We start from the raw sequence: 10,033 nt of genomic DNA on the forward strand, positions 1-10,033 counted from the left end.
TCTGAATGGCACACATACACAATCCATGTCTCAATTGTCTCAAGGCTTAAAAATCCTTCTTTAATCTGTCTCCTCCCTTTCATCTACACTGATTGAAGTGGATTTAACAAGTGACATCAATAAGGGATCATCTTTCACCTGGATTCACCTGGTCAGTCTATCATGGAAAGAGCACTCAGTGTACTTTACATTTACGGACACAAGGTGGCGCTTGGGATCTAGATTAACTAAGGACCAAACAGCAGGCTGTGTGTGTGTGTGTGTGTGTGTGTGTGTGTGTGTGTGTGTGTGTGTGTGTGCGCGTCTTCACATATGGTCTCCCTTCCTGTCCCCCCCCCCCCCCATTGATAATGCTCATTAATTCTCAGTCCCATGGTCAATATCTGTGTGTGAGATAGATAAAGACAGAGAGACAGAGAGAGACAGAGAGAGAGAGAGAGCGAGAGCGAGAGCGAGAGAGAGAGAGAGAGAGAGAGAGAGAGAGAGAGAGAGAGAGAGAGAGAGAGAGAGAGAGAGAGAGAGAGAGAGAGAGAGAGAGAGAGAGAGAGAGAGAGAGAGCGAGAGAGCGAGAGAGAGAGATGAGCCCATTTTGCAATGCAGTATTGTCAGACGGCAGCATAGTTGAGGCTAGACCGCAGTACCACCATCCAGTCAATGAGACATAGAGCCGCGGGAAGTAGGGTGGCTGTTAAATCACAATAACAAAAATATTAACAAATACAAAAATGGTGCACTAGGCCCTTATTACTCCTGTATGAGCGGGAAAAAACACTAGTCAGCAGAGCTGACCCCACAGCACCGCCACCACAAAGCATCTTTCAGTGGCGATGATAGTGCCGTTGGCATTGTAACATAGTGATTGATTGAATTTCAAATTTGAACTACAATGTGGAGGCGTAGATGAAAGTGATTTGTGTGTGAAATTGATCTAAATGTAGCTGATGTCACAGATTAGGGTAGATTGGAATGTGACATTTAAGCCTTCATTAATATTAATATAATGTTTTTCATTCTGACCTTACTGCCTGAGGGATTCATGCAGAATTCACATACTTATCTAAAGAAATGAAAGGACCTATCATGGGCCAATCATGCTCATTAAGAAAGGTAGTGTAAATAAACATCATAGGTCTAATTAGTTGTTTCGCTCCATTCTAATCTTGATTTAGCTGTTATGACCTGGTGAAGTATGACAATTAGATTAATTGCCATTGCTAATTTGTCCCTCAGAAGTTTTTTCTGTGCTTGTAATTAAATGACTGCCTTATGCTGCACGGTGTCGTTACATTTATTTGATGAAATGTTCCAAAGCTAACTCTGTATTCGCCTTAGCATATTGTCAACAATAGAGCCCTTACTTGTCTCTTTTTGAGCAGTGTAGTGCTTGTATTTTATTGAATCCTCTTGGCTGAGACTGGAGAAGGAGAATGCAATGCACATTGTCCGGTTTCATTTGGTGTTGACTAGATGGGACACAGCTTTTGTCAAATTTGACTTTTCGTAGCAGGTTAGGAGAATTAATGTAGCTTGTTAGAATAATTAGGTTAAGATTAGGAAAATGGTTAGGGTTAGGGTTAGCTAAAATGCAAAAAGAATCAACTTTTGACGTTAATTTGACAAAAGCTGTATCCCTTCTAGCATGACCGTTTCATTTGACTAGATGCAAATGTCAGATAATATGGCTGCAGGCTACCTGTTCATTCCATGATGAGCTCAGTTGGGATTCTTCCTGATGTAGCTGGGGGTCACAGAAGGTACCAGGTCACATTCAGCACTCTGGTGGTCTGGGGCCATGCTTGACCTTTAGAGCAGTTGCACAGGACACCATTCCTCCAATGCATAAATAAGAATATCCTTTATATGCTACAAAAATATTATTCTTAACATTGGCTACAGTATGGATACAAAACTCTGACACAGATGACCTTCTACTGCTATACATTTAGCCACGGTAACCAATTCCCACTAAAAAAAAATTATACATTACACACACCTGTTGTGCTTTGGTACTCAATGAGATACAGGTCAAATAAAGAGTTTTATCTCATCTGTAGACCTATGTTCAGCTAGCCATAGAGACAGGGATAGTTACAGTGACACTTCTATGTCATAGTGTTCACACCACCATCATTAACCGAGCAGGGGGAGCAATATGTGAGGGTCTAATTAGCTTTCTGTGGCAGCAGGGTGGCTAACATGATTGGTTCTTCTCATACAATTTCTTTCTTTCTTTCTTTCTTTCTTTCTTTCTTTCTTTCTTTCTTTCTTTCTTTCTTTCTTTCTTTCTTTCTTTCTTTCTTTCTTTCTTTCTTTCTTTCTTTCTTAAATGTATTCATTTATTTATTGTGGAAGAGGAAGATAGTGATGCTGAAATACCACTGCTTACCCTGGGCTTTTGATTCTCACATGCTCTGAACAATGTTCATTGTCTCTCCTGAGGGAATTTCAGTTTGGTTTTTATTTTAAGTTGTATAATATTTCCTGGAAGTTACTTCAACATGTCATAATTAAATAGTCACTACATTACCTAATAATAACAACACAAACTGTGTTTATTTGAATTCAAAATCAAGACAACATCTTGCCATGCAGCACGCTGTTCCAGTTCCTGCTAGTGCTGGCGATTTCCACTTAACGAGCTCTTAATCCAACATACAAAACAGCATGATCTCTGGTGACATCAACGAAGACATTAAACCATGATACGTGAGAACTGTTGGGGAAAGGGTGGTTTCAGGGCAAGACTATGTGACCAGTCCTACAGTGGTTCTAGGATTTTACAGCTCAGGACTCTTTTTAGATTTAATATGGAGATGAACAACAGCCTTACAGGAGACCTTGTGCTATCACAGAATGTGTTCGTTTTAACAGCTTCCTATCTGTTTTAGAGAGCTCTCTACATTGGCAGTCCGTGCTATGTGGAATCCTTGGGACGTCCCTACTCCCCACATTGAAGTTAAAATGTAAAATGGTTAAGGTTAGGGTAGGGGTTAAGGTTAGGTTATAGGGTAGGGACGACCCTACATTGGCTCTAGATTACAGTTCTGAGCATCCACCAACTCTCAGAATGGCAGACCATAATATTTGTGAGCCTTCAGGCCCATGCAGTAAAGCACCTACGTACAAGACTTATGCCATGGGGAAAAAAACGTTGTTTTGGTCATTGTTGTCATGGTTTGAAGTCCAATCACACACTGTATGAATGGTTGGCAGTCTTGGCCCATTTCCTTCTTCAAGTAATAATAATAATAATAATAATAATAATAAGTATGTGTGTTTGAGATACAACCGTAAAAAATACAGTCGTTTCACCATGACCCTTGACACTGAACAATCTTCAAGATTGGAACAATACCATGAACTTCTAATATAAAGTCCTAGTCTGGGTACCAGACTCTGTAACATTCCACTCCTTCTACTCTGTATCATGCACCATTTGCCAAATGACACGGTGTAGGCTACAAGGACAAGTAGTGGAATGTAGCTGAACAGAGATTGGCAACCAGGCTAATAGTCCTTCCAAATGGCCAAACACCTGAAGGATATTTGTTGGTTTACACAGATACCTAAGCCAAGATGGAAGGCAGCCTTCATTCTGTGTTTCTGTTAACTCCATGGCGACCAGTAAAACAGACCTGTGTGGCAGTCAAAACGCTGTAGAATATTCATGACAGGCCTGGAAGGGAGAGATTAGTGAAACACCTAACCTGGTGGCACAGGGACCAATGGTCTTCCTCTAACCCTGAGTCACCTCCCACCTCTGTGGGGCGGCAGGGCTCTGAGTAGGCTTGCAGTGAGGATGACTCAATAACCCAGGAATACTAAGAACCTTCCATTGTGTAAAGATAATAGATAATTGAGCTTACCCAATTCTGTACATTCCGTCTCTTCCTCCTCCCCAATGATGTAATAATACTGGGGTAATTTGGAAGGTGAGCCGGCCTGCATTTATCCAGGCCATCCACAGCCTGACGATAAGAACCAGATAGTGCTGCATATCAATGCTCAAGCAGGAAGCTCTTTCTCTGGCATTTGAAAGGACACCTGTCACTCAGTCTGTTCAGGAAAATAAGATGATTTTCTCTTTATTTTCCTATGTCCTATGTTATTGCCTTACCTCCATAACTTGCTACATTTGCACACACTGTATATATATTTTCTGTTGTGTTTTTGACTTTATGTTTTGTTTTACCCCATATGTAACTCTGTGTTGTTGTTTTTAATCGCACTGCTTTGCTTTATCTTGGCCAGGTCACAGTTGTAAATGAGAACTTGTTCTCAACTGGCTTACCTGGTTAAATAAAGGTGAAATAAAATACAAATAAAAAATCAGCAGTAGAAACAATAACAAAGCGAATCCCCGCCCCTGGTTCGGTACAAAGCTGAGGACTGGGTTGAAGAAATGTCACCACTCTCAAATTCATAGACAGAGCTATGGATGCAAGGACTGACCATCCATGATATCAACATTATAGTTTTAACCATGTTTTGAGGGTAAATAGTGTTTGTTTACATTTTCTTTGTTTACAAACATTGGAATAAAACAAGCTTCTATTTTCGGTTCTGATGGGGTACGACAGTTGAACTAAGCTCATGAGGCATTTATAAGTTATATTCTTCAAGAATCAATGGGTATATATCATTAATTTATAAGTCCAAAAATGGATGTAGCAACTACTGATTGCCCCTTTAAGAGTGACGTTTTGGTTTATAACAGTGGATGTCGAAAAATGTTGCTTTGTTATCATATTAGCCTGTATGGATGGTATTCAGCATCATACAGAGATCTCCATCCTACTGACGTGGATGTTCCATACAACGTGCTGTTGGGACATACTCTGCCATCATACACTGCAACTCATTCCATCTCTTCAGTGAGACACTAGTTTCTCTTGTCCACTGAGGTCCTGCCCTTCCAACCGGCCAGCGTCATCCCAGGATTTCTGTCTCCCCAGAGCACTTATGTGTGGAAACACCGGGGAATGAATGGCCCCCATGTCATCTCTCCCATCACTGTTCTCCCCACGTAGAGAATCAGAGACTGTTGCACTCTGGGTTAAGGAAATCAACACTTCAACTACTTTCCTCACTCCATGTTTCTCCCTCAAATATTTTCCACAGTTTCTCTCCACCCCTCTCAACAATGTCCTCTTTGAGACCGGGGGCGTGCGGGGTTCAAGAACTCACTCAAACCCATGACTGTTCCCCCTGTAACTACTGTAACACCAGACTGAGTGGGCTAGCTAAATGACAGATAGATATGAAGGGATGGCTCCAATACTGCCCAGGCGCCGTTCTGTTTCCTCCCACTCATTTTTGAATGAATTTAGCTGCCATGTTGTTTTTGACAGATTCCAGAACTCTGAGGCTGCAGCATTCAGCTCTCCTTTGGCCATCATGCGGCATCCATCAGTGCTGCCTTATGTCTTATCTGTTGCAGCAACTAGCAAGGCAATGCAGTTTCGACAACCTCTCAGTGCTCTTCTGTACTACAATGTGTCTTAGAGCAACAGTGGTGACCTTGCTATGAATAGCTTCAATGTAGTGGTGGAGATCACGCCTTTGTCACATTGTGACGTCAGCAACTCTAAGACCCTTTGTGTACAGAAGAACGCCCACCTCAACAATGTACTCCCACGGGGGCATAGCCAACTAGTTGTACTTCGAACAAAGGTGGGCCAAGGGCAGAAGGCCTGGGAGCTATGGAGAGCCATTTTGGCTCATAATAACAGAGGTGCTACAAATGAACAGCTATCATTCACACTGAAGACCAAACCTCACAATACTGGCGCCAAAATGGACGACTCTTCTTTTTCAAGTGATGAAAACTGTTATACTCGTGAGATAAAACCTTCTTACAATGAACATTTTACAGTTTTGATAAATTTTTCGGATCAACCCTTCCGTTAAGAGTTTATGGCATGACAGGCAGTATGATTATGTAATATTGTCCTGAATCTGCAGCTGTAGTAGTCTGCTATAGAGAAGACACAAAAAATATACTGCACAGATGCAGAGAAGCCGATAAAGCAGCACTGTTGAATTCCTGCAGCCATTCCCTAATGCCCTTTTCTAGTAGTGTGCACCAGTCAGTCAGACATCACGGTGCACACCAGTCAGTCAGACATCACTGTGCACACCAGTCAGTAAGACATCACTGTGCACACCAGTCAGTCAGACATCACGGTGCACACCAGTCAGTCAGACATCACGGTGCACACCAGTCAGTCAGACATCACGGTGCACACCAGTCAGTCAGACATCACGGTGAACACCAGTCAGTCAGACATCACAGTGCACACCAGTCAGTCAGACATCACAGTGCACACCAGTCAGTCAGACATCACGGTGCACACCAGTCAGTCAGACATCACAGTGCACACCCGTCAGTCAGACATCACGGTGCACACCAGTCAGTCAGACATCACAGTGCACACCAGTCAGTCAGACATCACGGTGCACACCAGTCAGTCAGACATCACAGTGCACACCAGTCAGTCAGACATCACGGTGCACACCAGTCAGTCAGACATCACAGTGCACACCAGTCAGTCAGACATCACGGTGCACACCAGTCAGTCAAAATCACAGTGCACACCAGTCAGTCAGACATCATGGTGCACACCAGTCAGTCAGACATCACAGTGCACACCAGTCAGTAAGACATCATGGTGCACACCAGTCAGTCAGACATCACAGTGCACACCAGTCAGTCAGACATCACAGTGCACACCAGTCAGTCAGACATCATGGTGCACACTAGTCAGTCAGACATCACGGTGCACACTAGTCAGTCAGACATCACAGTGCACACCAGTCAGTCAGACATCACAGTGCACACCAGTCAGTCAGACATCACGGTGCACACCAGTCAGTCAGACATCACAGTGCACACCCGTCAGTCAGACATCACGGTGCACACCAGTCAGTCAGACATCACAGTGCACACCAGTCAGTCAGACATCACGGTGCACACCAGTCAGTCAGACATCACAGTGCACACCAGTCAGTCAGACATCACGGTGCACACCAGTCAGTCAGACATCACAGTGCACACCAGTCAGTCAGACATCACGGTGCACACCAGTCAGTCAAAATCACAGTGCACACCAGTCAGTCAGACATCATGGTGCACACCAGTCAGTCAGACATCACAGTGCACACCAGTCAGTAAGACATCATGGTGCACACCAGTCAGTCAGACATCACAGTGCACACCAGTCAGTCAGACATCACAGTGCACACCAGTCAGTCAGACATCATGGTGCACACTAGTCAGTCAGACATCACGGTGCACACTAGTCAGTCAGACATCACGGTGCACACCAGTCAGTCAGACATCACGGTGAACACCAGTCAGTCAGACATCACGGTGCACACCCGTCAGTCAGACATTTGTAGGTCTATTCTGCCCTTCTCTAATCACGCTGCTGCCGACCTGCTGCCTCCAGAAATGGAGAACGTTAGTGGTCATAATGGCAAGAAGATTTGTCTGATTATTCATTACAATTACTGTAATTGCCTCTGGCCTCGCTCACGCAAGGCTCTTTAAGAGTGGCGCTGGATGGATCTCATAGACTTCCACTGCAAACGCACCAAGTAATATGAACAGAGGACTTAAATCCTGACATTCAAATCTCACATTGACCTTTAGGAAAGCCTGGTTTTGTGTGTGTGTGTGTGTGTGTGTGTGTGTGTGTTCCAAAAGTCTGCTAGCAGTGGTCCTTCCATACTAGTGCTTGTATGTCTGAGCCATTTTGGCCAACCTGACATCTTGTCTCCCCACTCTCCCCGACACATGGCGAGTGTTCAGAGCTGAGGACCTCTATCCGCCTGGTCTGCCCACCCAGTTTCATTAGCAGCCCACATGATTATTCCAGGATCACAGCGCTTGCTATCAAACTGCAGTTCAAATTAGTTCAGGATTAGAGCTCCTCGTCCAACAGCCCCAGGTTGCTTAATTGCATTATACCGTCTGTTGATCACCTAGGAATACCCATTACCTATTCCCCTGGTGCAGGAGAGAGTCCCATGGATTAACACTGGGCTGGGTGACAGGGGGCCAGGGATATTAAGGGCCCTTTATGCAGAGCGAGCCACAGCCACTTGTTCCCTGTTCAAATGAATGAAATCAGCCCCAATGAAACTATAACAGATATCCAAAAGCTTTAGATGGATTTGCGGTTTACACCAATTTGCTTGAGGCAATCAGACTGAACTGAATGACGGAGGTGGTTTCAGCTGGTTGTGGGGTTATTATAGCTGGCTAACTAAATCTATACATGACATTCCTCTTGGAGAAGATTAGGTTGTATGTGGCCAAATGATGAGGTCCTGCACCCAGTGTAGAGAAGCTTATCTGTACCAGTGATCGATAAATCTATCCTTCCCTATTGCAGGATCATCTAAGCCCTATATGCTTCACTCTGACCGGTGTCTTCCATACCTGTAGCATTATAGTGATGCTATACACAGGTGTCATCTCTCATATATACAGTACTGTATGTTGACTGCTCATCAGAACCTGCTCCATGGAAGGCTGCCATATGAATAGATTTAGTGCAAGTGATTTGGCCCTGTTTGTTACAGTTCAGTGGTTATAATGTAGGTAATAATGATCTCAATGCTATGTGTAGTACAGCTCAGGCTGAGTACAGTTCAACATGCAGCCGTTTGCTGTATTATTTTTCATCATACTACTAAGTTCCCGATATGGGAGAATTCTCATGCAAGCTTATTATGCTCAGAAATCTGAATGGCAGTAAGCAGGATTTTTTTTAAACAAGGGTTTGCCGTGAAAACACACAAGAAAACAATGTTATGTTAGCAACCAGATACATTTAATTAGATAATCGCAGTGTATCTCGGAAAAGCTTTTGAGATCGACTTACAGTGTTTGTTGAAAATAGAGGAATATGAATCTAGGAATATGAATCTCTTTCAATCTGGATAAGGCTGGAATTTCATCCAAGCAGACACAAGCAAACATAGACAAGGTTGGCCCTGGCTGTCAAGGCATTGTACTGAAAACTCCCATGTGACAAAAAACTGATACACATGGTTGGATTCAGTTACAGTAACAGTACACAGCGGAAACCTCTGGAATGATTTTCTCAGCCTTTTTAGACAAAACAACAACACACGCATGCTAAGAAGACCAATATTAAGAAACATTCAGAAGACCATCAAAAATTTAAATGTTCCTTTTATCCTTTCGCAAAATACACATTTCCTTTAAAGATTTTCTAGAATATATATCTTTACATGCTTTATAATAACTGCAACATTAAGACAGTTAAAATATGTCAAATATAGAGGAATTAGTTGGAATAGGCTCAATTCATATGACGTCATACCGTGTTTGAAAGCAAGGCACAGATCATACATTCCCCTTCAACTGCTTCACTCTATAAAACTGTAAATAATCAGCAGAACTGCAAGTATTAACTTAGTAATAGTACAAATACAAGCTCAGGTGCACTGCAGACAGAGAAAAAAGAAATTTCCATACAACACTCAAAGGCACAATTTGTAACTTTCTGCAAATGTAACTGGTTAACTCCAGTTTACAAACAAATGCAGCGGCAGCACATTGGACTGGAAATTAAAGCTCCAAATTGTGCCTTTAATCCTATCTCATCACCACTCATTCCTCTAACTATCTTATCAAGTTCACCTCATTGGAAGATGGTAAGAGTGAATAACATTAAAATGAATAAATATCTTTAATTTAAAAATATATATAATGACGTAGCAATAACAGCAATAGTAAAAAAGCATTCATTCTGCCATGATTTTAAAAACAGTAAGGATAAAGCTGGAGTCAGTTACTGAAGGTGCATTATACATATCAGTGTAGGCTAGCAGGCAGCAGATATAGAAATATCTCTGGCACCGGTGTGCCAGGAAAAAAGCCTTATTATAAACCGGGTAGTTTGGTCCTGTGTGCTGATTGGCCGAAACAGAATATCAGCTGTGTGTATATCAGACAATATACCACGGGTATGATGCAAAAATCCATGTTCACTGTTTT

Source organism: Coregonus lavaretus, assembly GCF_964263955.1.
Source record: "Coregonus lavaretus genome assembly, chromosome: 35".
NCBI classification, from domain to species: Eukaryota; Metazoa; Chordata; class Actinopteri; order Salmoniformes; family Salmonidae; genus Coregonus; species Coregonus lavaretus.